Raw genomic sequence first — 10,206 nt, forward strand, 5'->3', positions numbered from 1 at the left:
GAGGGAGAGAGAGCGAGCACAGGCAGACAGAGTGGCAGGCAGAGGCAGAGGAAGAAGCAGGCTCCCTGATGAGCAAGGAGCCCGATGTGGGACTCGATCCCAGGACGCTGGGATCATGACCTGAGCCGAAGGCAGCTGCTCAACCAACTGAGCCACCCAGGCGTCCCTGGGAAGAGAGAATCTTAAGCAGACTTCACATCCAGCCTGGAGCCCCACACAGGGCTGGATCCCACGACCAGAGGTCATGACCTGAGCTGGACGAAATCCAGAATTGTGTGCTGAACCAACTGAGCCACCCAGGTGCCCCTGTTAAATGCTTAAAAAAAAAAGAAAGAACCCTGCGAAATAACACGCGAACGTTGTAATAACATGCGGATTTTAGTGTCCGTCATCAGGTGTCACTGGGCCGCAGTCCCCCGTGTTCATTCGCTCAAGCGTTACGGCTGCTTTTACGATGGCTCAGTCGTTCGCATCGGAGCTCAAACGCCCCCAGAGCTGGAATCCCTTACTTTCCGGCCCCGCGCACAGAGGCTTGCCGACCTCTGGTGTAGACTAACTTCCTTTCTAAGCAATAGTCTCGTTCCCATTTCGAAGCGGTACGCGGTGGAGAGAATTTGTTTCCTTCCATAGTCTGTTGTGTCGGTTCTGTGAGGCCGCCGAGAGGAAGCGCTGGGGTTACTGGCATCTGAAGTCCCATGTGGCCCGATTTACCATGAGACACTGTGTTGTTTTCGGATTGTTTACTTTATTTGACAAACATTGAGAACTTCATTTGTGCTCGACAGAAATCCCTCAGTGTTTTATAGTGAATTTCCATTCTAGAGAACTCCCTGGTAGAGAAATGCAAATTGTAGTTGTGTATGCATTAAAATGTGAATTTTTTGCATATCAGGACCTATGAACAGGCATTTACTTTCCAGCAAAACTTCAAAAACATTTAAGAATCTTTTTGGCCTCTGCCTTGGTCTCAGGTCATGATCCCAGGGTCCTGGGATCGAGCCCCACCTCAGGCTCTCTGCTCAGCGGGGAGCCTGCTTCTCCCTCTCCCACTCCCTCCGTGTGTTCCCTCTCTCGCTGTGTTTCTCTCTGTCAAATAAATAAATAAAATCTTAAAAAAGAATCTTCTTGAAGGTTAAAATTTAAGATTTACCTAGACAAATAATAAAAGTTTTTCTCAATGAAAATAGGTACTAGAATACTTGATGACAGTCCAAAGCAATAAAAGTGACTTAAGAGAATCTTTGCTTACATAAAATTCCATATGCTAGTTTCTACTCCTGTTTTAAGTAGAGCTAATAATGAGAATTAAGTTACAGGAGTGAAGATTGACTAGCTAATATGGATTTCATATTTAACAGTTCTGGTGTCTGTAAGGGTAGATAGACAGGCATGGAGGCTCATCTTGGCTGGGTTTGAACCCATCTTTGTCCCTTAGGGGCTTGCGCTTGAAGAAATAGCTTAACTCATGGGGCACCTGGGTGGCTCAGTGGGTTAAGCCTCTGTCTTCGGTTCAGGTCATGATCCCAGGGTCCTAGGATCGAGCCCCGAATCGGGCTCTCTGCTCAGCAGGGAGCCTGCTTCCCCGCCCCCCACCCGCCTCTCTGTCTACTTGTGATCTCTCTCTCTCTCTCTCTCTCTGTCAAATAAATAAATAATCTTAAAAAAATAGCTTAACTCTTGATCTGTGGTTCACTTTTAAAATAATCGGCTTTATAAACGGTGCTTCCGAGAGAGAGATCAGGGTAAGTGAAGAGCAGCCTGGCACGCAGTCACTCAGAAGCTGGACACTTGCTCCCACCGTTGAGGAAGTTTCCGATAAGGGCAAATGGCGAAGCGTTCTTTGTTCTAAACACGTGAAACATCATAGAGGCAGATTTTGTTGGATTTGGCGGTCTTTAAGTCACTTTCAGTATTTCCAGTGAAGAGTAAAATCACACGTGAGTACTCGCAACGTCAAGATTTAGGCTCGAGATCGCGATTGGCTGAGGAGCCGGAGGAGGCAGGTGGCCCTGGGGAGCCGCGCCATGGACTGGAGTGTGGGCGTAGCCGGCGCCAGGCCCGCTCTTGTGGAACCGCTGCTTCTCCGCATTTGTTTATGAAAGAATTTTTAATTGAGGTTCGATGGACATGGAACGTTTTGGTTTCAGATGTACAGCATAATGCCTGGATGTCTGTGTGTACTGTGAGATGCTCGCGGGAGTCTAGTTATCACCTGTCGCCATGGTTACAGGAACCGTCTGCTGTGGTCCGGACTTGGAAGATTGCCTCTCCCAGCAGCTGTCAGATCTGCCGCGCAGCGCCACCTGCCGCAGGTCACCTCCCCACGCTGACTTTCCAGCGGGAGGTCCGTAGCCTTCTGCCCCGTCACCCAGTCCCAATCCTGCTCTGGCAACCGCTGGATCTTTGTACCGAATCCCCGAGTTATGACAGTTCAGAGAAAGTCTGAAATGTCTCCATGAGAATGAATTTTAACCTGGACCTGGAAACGTGGCTCCTTCGGGAAACCAGTGCACGGCCCTGGCATGGCGTTCCCGGGGTAGACGGTGCTGTCCTCCCGTCCCCAGCAGGACACTGCGGCCACCCCCGCAGACTGCCTTCCAGTGACTCAGACACGGTAGTGTGGCCCTCTTGGTCCCCGAGACTATCACAGGGGGCAAGTGCTGAAGTGAGAAAGCTTTCGCCGATATCAAAGCCGTCTTGCCACTACCCACTCATTTTACAAAGCACAGAGATGTCCTTGAAATGTCCTGTATGTCATGTTCATACAGTGTTCCAGGGAACATGCACTCAGGCAGTTCACCTTTCCACGGGCAGAGTTGCTAGCTTTGGGGCAGGCGTGTTTAAAGACGGAACAAGCTTCTGCGGATCAGCCTCCGCCCTTTGTCCCGTCCAGAGAAACGTGTGATTCTTGGCGATCCCTCGGGTGGCAGGCCGAGCTCTCCCGCGCTGTTCCCGCGTCGGACCGTCCTGCTCTGCTGCCGGGGCCCCGCCGCTGTTGAGCAGCCCGGGAGGCCGCCTTCTGGGTTTGCTGAGTCCGTCCCTGGGCGTCCAGAGCGGGAGGAAGGTCACGGCCGGAGGGAGGCCTGTCGTGGCCCCGACACCCTCTTTAGGTCGTCGTGGGGGTGTGTTTCGGCAGATCTGTTCCGTTGTTTTCCTCACCGAGCAGACACTAGCGCGGTGCCCCCTCCTGCCCAAAGGGGGGCAACGAATGCGCGGGTGTAGCTGGGGAGAAGGCAGGCACCGGCCGCTTCTCTTGCCTCCGGTCCTCGGCCTTCCCCGGTTTTGTGGGCAAATGCTGCAGCTCGCTCGGCTTCCAGAGAGACCCAGCGCCTGGAGGCCCAGCGCGGGGGGCTGGTTGAGTCCTGCCCCCGCCCCGCCCCCCCTGCCTCGCCGACCGGAGCTTTCCTGTTAAACAGGAAAATGCTTGGGCTTCAGTCAACTCTAAATAAAACTCTCCGGCTGACGTAGAGCCGCTGCTCGTGGCCCGCGCCTGCTCGCGGCCCGCGCCTGCTCGCGTCCTTGGCATACCTGGTGGTAAATGTCCCCGCCGCCCCGCCTGGGGACACGCTCCTGCCCCCGGAGAGGGGCCCAGACCCAGGTGCGAGACCCTGAGTCACACGAGGCCACAGTCCCCCACTTGGCCGTGAGACCCGTCTCCTGGCAGCCCCAGGCTGGGCCAGCGGACGCGCTTCGCTCAGGACACCGCGCTGTTGGCCCTGTGAACTGGCACCAGGAGTGCGGCAACGTGTCTACACCGGTCTCGCCTCCGTCCTCACTGCCCCGTGTGGTAGGGAGTTACCCTGGATCCGTGACTCCGAACCTCACTGGGCCGGGGGTGGAGTGGGGCTGGGAGCCCAGCGCCGTCAGCCTGGGGCCTTCATGGCCGGGCCTGTCCCGGGACCCAAAGGCCCAGGCGGCTGAGCACAGCACGGTCCCTCCTGTCGGTGGACCAGCGCGGCGGCCTGGCGCGCTCCTCCTCGTGCGGGGCAGTAGGTTTCGGATGGTCTCTAACCGCTGCGACTTTAACCACTTATCAGGCGTGGAGTATCTGCCGTCCCAGAAGCTGCACAAGCTGTGAGGTCTCAAGGTCTGAATCGGGACCGGCAGAGTCCAGTTCGGCGCTGGGGACGTCACCTGTCTCGCCCAGGGTCCTCACCAGCAAAGTGAGGCCAGGGACGGCGTGAGGCCAGGGATGGCATGTGTGCCACGGTTGGGAGGGTCGGCCTGGCCCACGTGTGCAAGTACCGTACACACATGAGGACCACAGACTTCACTGTGGTCCGCCGTCAAAGGTTCTAGCCGCTGTGTCCTGCAGAACGGGAGTGAGAGTCCTTACAGCTGGAGAAGAACAGTCCAGTCCGGCCAGAAAATAAAGTGGCCGCTTCTCCTTCCGTCCCGTGGGTGGCGTGGGTCTGCAGCTGCGCTTCTATAAATGACTCTGTTTCTAGAGCACAGAAGCGGAGAAGGACAGTCATATCTGCGGCAGCCGTCACAGCTGATGGCGTTTCTTGTTGACTCACCTCTTGGCTCAATTCAAGCAGGCGGACAGTTAGTTCAGGCCCTTGGTGTGGGGGTGTGGAAGTCAGAGCCCAGAACGGGGCCGTCGCTCAGCGGGTCCGTGGTGGGGCTCCCGGGCCGGATGCGGGGGTCTGGGCTGTCGGGCCAACGGCCGCGCTGCCGCGCTCTGCTGTCGGACCCTGGGCCCGCGCTCCCTTCTGTGAACGCTTGGCAGAGCCGCTCTCCGTGGGAAGCGGAGCCCTCAGGAAAGACGTGTTCAGTAGACAATCAATCTGTGAGCTGACAGAGAAAAGCAAGACATTTTCTTTTCTAACTTCTAAATGTTCTAGAATCACACCTAAGAATTTCAGATTTGTTGGTGGGAAGGAAATATTTTTACGATGGACGTATAGGCCATTAGAAATGCCACATTTCTGGGCGCCTGGGTGGCTCAGTGGGTTAAGCCACTGCCTTCGGCTCAGGTCATGATCCCAGGTCCTGGGTTCAAGCCCCACATCGGGCTTTCTGCTCAACAGGGAGCCTGCTTCCTCCTCTCTCTCTGCCTGCCTCTCTGCCTACTTGTGATTTCTCTCTGTCAAATAAATAAATAAAATCTTTAAAAAACAAAACAAAAAAAAAGAAATGCCACATTTCTAAATAATTACTATTTGAGAAATTGGATTTGGTTAGATTTTGATCACCCCGTGCATTCAATATTTTCTACTATAAAATTTCATAAAAACAAATGTAAATAATCGTTCACTGGGCTTATTAACAACCTGCCCAGGTACGAAGATGCTTGAAAAGATTTGCTGTCTCCCAGATTTGTCTTTTCCGTGTGAGAAGTTGCTTGCTAAGTATTTTTCTCCATCATCGCATTTAAGCATCTTTGGGCTGCAAGTCCCAGGCGTTGACAGACTGTGCCTGAGGCAAGGATGGAAAAGGTAAGGGCCATAGCCAGCAGGAAGCCAAGCAGCAAGGAGCACAGATGTGCCCCGAGGAACAGCCCTGCCCAGCTGGACACAGATGCACTTGGCCACCACGATGGCCAAGGGCAGACGGCGTACTAGATGCCAAGTGGGTCTGGCTCAGATGGTCAGGTACTCTGTTGGGAGTAAACTTTTCCATTTTTAAAATCCTTCATGCCCGGTAGATGCCGTGTTTCGAGCAGGTGGTGACACGGCCATCGTGGTGGCCAGACCGGATCTGGCTTCATTCTTCCCACATTCGTTGGGACGTGCTCAGGGAATGGAAATTAACTTGTATATTTCAAGGTAAGTAAAAATTAGGTGGTGGGGGGGGTTTTAACAATCCACGGTCAATATGCATGATTTTCAAAATATTTTTTGACTCTTTGCATCACTCATCTGCTCCCTAAACATGATTAAAACCTGCATCACGATGGAACATTCTCGGGCACAAAGACGGGCTGCGACGTCTCCGGTGGTTGCAGACGGTCGTGCGAGGCCGGACTTGCCGGGCGCGTCTCACTCCTCACGCAGCATCAAAGGCGAATAAGGAACATCTCACTCTGCAAACTTTGGAACCTCATTTCTAGACTCAAGAACATTAACAAAGCGGAACAGGACCGACTGCAGAAAGGAAGGATGAGAACAGAATGTGCGAGGACACTCCTGAAACCGTTCGTGAGGTTTATTCCGGTCACTGTATATTGGCAAGTCATCTGGACGTTCAGTGTCAAGGACATTATTGTCACTTAGTAACCTCTGATGGGACACACTGGTGTGGCACAGATCTCAGACAGAGTGCAGTTCTTGCCACTGAGTATGCGGTGCAGCCTACTTTCTGAAAAATACAGACACTGAGCAGACCACGAAAGAGCCAATTGGACCAAATGGGCGAAAACTCGGAGTGGCAAGACCACTGGGGCAACGGCTGATGTCTTGGGGAAGCGACATACACGGCCAGATTTGCCCATTTTATTTCTTCCTTGACTCCTAGAAAGCTACTTTGTGGTATGAGTCTTAGAACAACTTTATTGATATTTTTAAATATCTGGCGTAGGGAGGAAGCTGACGAGTGACACATCTGCACGGGTGAAAGGCCCCCCGCGGCAGGCAGTCCGGGATCTTAACCGTTGAGGGCACCAGGCCAATGTTCCTTAAGTGCAGGAAAAGCAAAAGGTCAACCCCAGAAGATGACAATAAAAGCAAGCATGATGTTGAGAGAGTTGGTACGTGCCCTCTGGAGAAGCCACGAGGAACTTCTGACTGAGATGCTGGGCCAAGCCTCAAACACTCAAAAAGCTGGATATATTCATGTGAGGGAGGGGACAAGTTTTAAATCTGTACCTAAGAGCAAACACAAGAAAGGAGATTCCCCCAAGCAAAGCAACTCAGAGCCAGGGTGGTGAGGAGTTGCCGCAGGGGCGTGCAGGCCACCGGGCCCTCTGGATGGATCTCCCGCCCCGCCTGGGCTCGTGGGGCGGGTACCACAGCCGGGACAGTAGACTTCCCAGCTGACCCTGGACAAGGCCACACAGCTTCTGGCCAGACCCTGTCCGTGGAGGCTCACCCTTGGGACATGGCCGGCCCCAAAGGCCACACGAATGTTCCTTCCACAACCTCAGCTGAGTCCCCTGGGCAGCCAGGGCTGCCGGACGCAGCCACGCTCGGGACGCAGCCACCAGACACGCGAGAGAGTCAGCAGGGGGTTCCGAGTCCCGGTGACGCCGAGTGCGCAGAGATGAGCGGAGCGCGCCCCAAACCCTCCGAACTGCGGGTGCCTGAGCAAAGCGATCGGGGCGGTTGTCACGAGCCACAGGTAAGCCGCGCAAGCATGCGGTGTGCCTTGCTTTGGACATCAATGGCATCATCCCCGATGTACTGATCTTACGCTTGCTCATTTTGCCCTTTGTAATGCTGTGCCCTGGAGATCTTTCCATGTCAATCCGTAGAGATTAGTTAACCTATAATTAACTACTGCAGATCATTCTGTCCTCATGTATTTAAACACTCCTCTGTTGATCAACATTTAGATTGCTTCAGCTTTTTCCTTATTGCGAGCCTTTCTAAGGTAAATATCTAACCACGCACATGTGTGTTTCTCTATGATACACAGAGATGAAATTGTCACAGAAAATCCTCACATTTTTATCTTTATGCCAAGCTGCCCAAAAAGCTATGCCCTTCTATACTGCCACCAGCAGTATATGAGAATACTTACTTACCCCTGTCTTTATCATCACTGGATATTAACAAAATAAATGTTTTTCCTATCTTGAGAAAAAAATATATGTGATACATTATGTTATAATTATATGTATTATATATTAACTACTAAGTATTAACTACTTAACTTAGTAGTTAAGTATTAACTACTTAAGTGTTACATATTTTATACATATTATATAATAGATACATATCATATATTTTATATGTAAATATATGTATTTAAATTTAATCTGCACTTTCCTTGTTTGTAGTGATTTTTCTGTAACTCTTCAGTGTCTACTGGCCATTTGTGTATATTCTAAAATGGTTGATTTTCTTATTGCTTTGTTCCGTGCAAACATTTTCTCCAGTCTGTTGTGGTATTTGTTCACGGCATCTTCTGTCATAAAGAAGCTTTAAAGTTTGAGCTTGGTATCTCTGAACTTTGTTTTCCTTACAGGACTTTATATTATATTACATTTTGATTAAGAAAGTCTTTTCCACCCCAAGATTATGAAATACTCTCTTTTATATTTAAAAAAAAAAAAAAAAAAACCTCCTTTATCCCTCTGGAATTTATTTATTTATTTTTATGAGGAAAACCATGGTTAGCTTTAGCCAGCTGGGCTCAGTGCAGACCAGCCCGTTTGTCGGCGGCATCCGAAGCATCACAGTCAGGGGCCCGTGGAACACATGCCTTCTTCTCTCCACCAGGCCTGATCAAGGTGCTGACCTTGGCCATGACAATGTCACAGAGCTTCTACGTGGCCTGTTTGATCTGGTGCTTGTTGGCCTTGACTTCCACAATGAACACAAGCGTGTTGTCTCCTGTTTTCTTCATGGCCGACCCAGTAGTCCGGGAGCTTGATGACCGCGCAGCAATTGTTTCTCCGGGGGGCGCTCTTCCCAGGGTGTTCGGGGCTGCCTCCGGAGGTGCACAGTCTTGGGTTGTTGGAACGCAGGCGACCTGCCGATCTTTGTTTTGTGACTGTGGACGCCTTTCAGCACTGCTTTCTTGGACTTCGAAGCCTTTGCTCTGGCTTTGGCTTTGGGAAGGGCAGGGGCTTTCTTCTTAGCTTTCAGCACGATCTTCGTAAAAGGTTTTACTTATTTTTTTAAAGATTTTATTTACCTGACAGAGAGAGACAGCAAGAGAGGGAACACAAGCAGGGGAAGAGGGAGAAGCAGACTCACTTGGTCAAGCTGCTGGGAACCCTGTAAAGAAGGTACCAGGCTAGGGGCGCCTGGGTGGCTCAGTGGGTTAAGCCTCTGTCTTCGGTTCAGGTCATGATCTCGGGGTCCTGGGATCGTGCTCCGCATCAGGCTCTCTGCTTGGCAGGGAGCCTGCTTCCCCCTCTCTGCCTACTTGTGATCTGTCTCTGCCAAAGAAATAAAATCTTAAAAAAAAAAAAAAAGAAGAAGGTACCAGGCTAGTTCTTCCAAGGAACTCTGATGGCTCCAAAAAGTCAATCTTAATTCCTTAAAGCTGTCTGGTCATATCTGGGTCTCTGCATGTCTCCCTCCAAAATGACATTCCAGTTGAAGTCTTGGTAATATGACCAATGTTTCCAAAGGTGTCCTGTTGCAAGAACAGATTCTGATTGAACTTATGCAAATAAATACACAGCCAGAAAAATATGAAAATACTGAGTGTTTCTGAATTCTGAAGAGATGACAAGGGGACAAAAAGACAAAGGTTTCATATCTGTTTACAAAAGAATCTTTTACCAAATTTCAGTAAGTCACAGGTAGCTTTAAATCTGGAAGAACAAACATTAGAGAACCAGCAGTGTTTCAAACAAGAGTGCAGGTTTAAGGAATTAAAGACAGCTTTAAGGAATTAAGATTGACTTTTCCCATTGCTTCCAAAAATTCTTACTCTTACTTTTATGATCTTGACAGTATCAGGACCTGTACTTGTCATTACAATGCAGTCGACAAGGAAATTCAGTGACACACAACATCTCAATAGTAGCATTACAAGAGGTGACGTTATACCAGGATATATAAAAACCTTAGAGGCGCCTGGGTGGCTCAGTGGGTTAAGCCTCTGCCTTCAGCTCAGGTCATGATCTCGGGGTCCTGGGATCGAGTCCCGCGTTGGGCTCTCTGCTCAGCGGGGAGCCTGCTTCCCCCTCTCTCTCTGCCTGCCTCTCTGCCTGCTTGTGATCTGTCAAATAAATAAACATAATCTTAAAAAAAAAAAACTCAGAAAGATTATATAATTTCTGGAACAGTCATAGTATCCCACCATATAATAAGGTTTATTACCACTAAGAAGGTTTATTGTCACGTATTTGACCATGCTCCCCATGTGATTTGATGTACCAAATAAACAAGAAAAATCAGTCAAGAAGACTTCATTGAGAAGTTAAACTTGGGGACACATTTATCATGTAAATGGATGTGAGAAGAAAGCCAGGGTAGCAAAACTTAAGTGTGGACAAAATTGATTTTAAAACAAACACTGTAACAGAGACAGAGAAAGGCAACATATAATAATAAAGATTGTATCTTCTGTGGGTTCAGTAAGAAA

The sequence above is a fragment of the Enhydra lutris genome, unplaced genomic scaffold, assembly GCF_002288905.1.
Source record: "Enhydra lutris kenyoni isolate GAN:26980312 unplaced genomic scaffold, ASM228890v2 scaffoldscaffold15, whole genome shotgun sequence".
Lineage (NCBI taxonomy): Eukaryota > Metazoa > Chordata > Mammalia > Carnivora > Mustelidae > Enhydra > Enhydra lutris.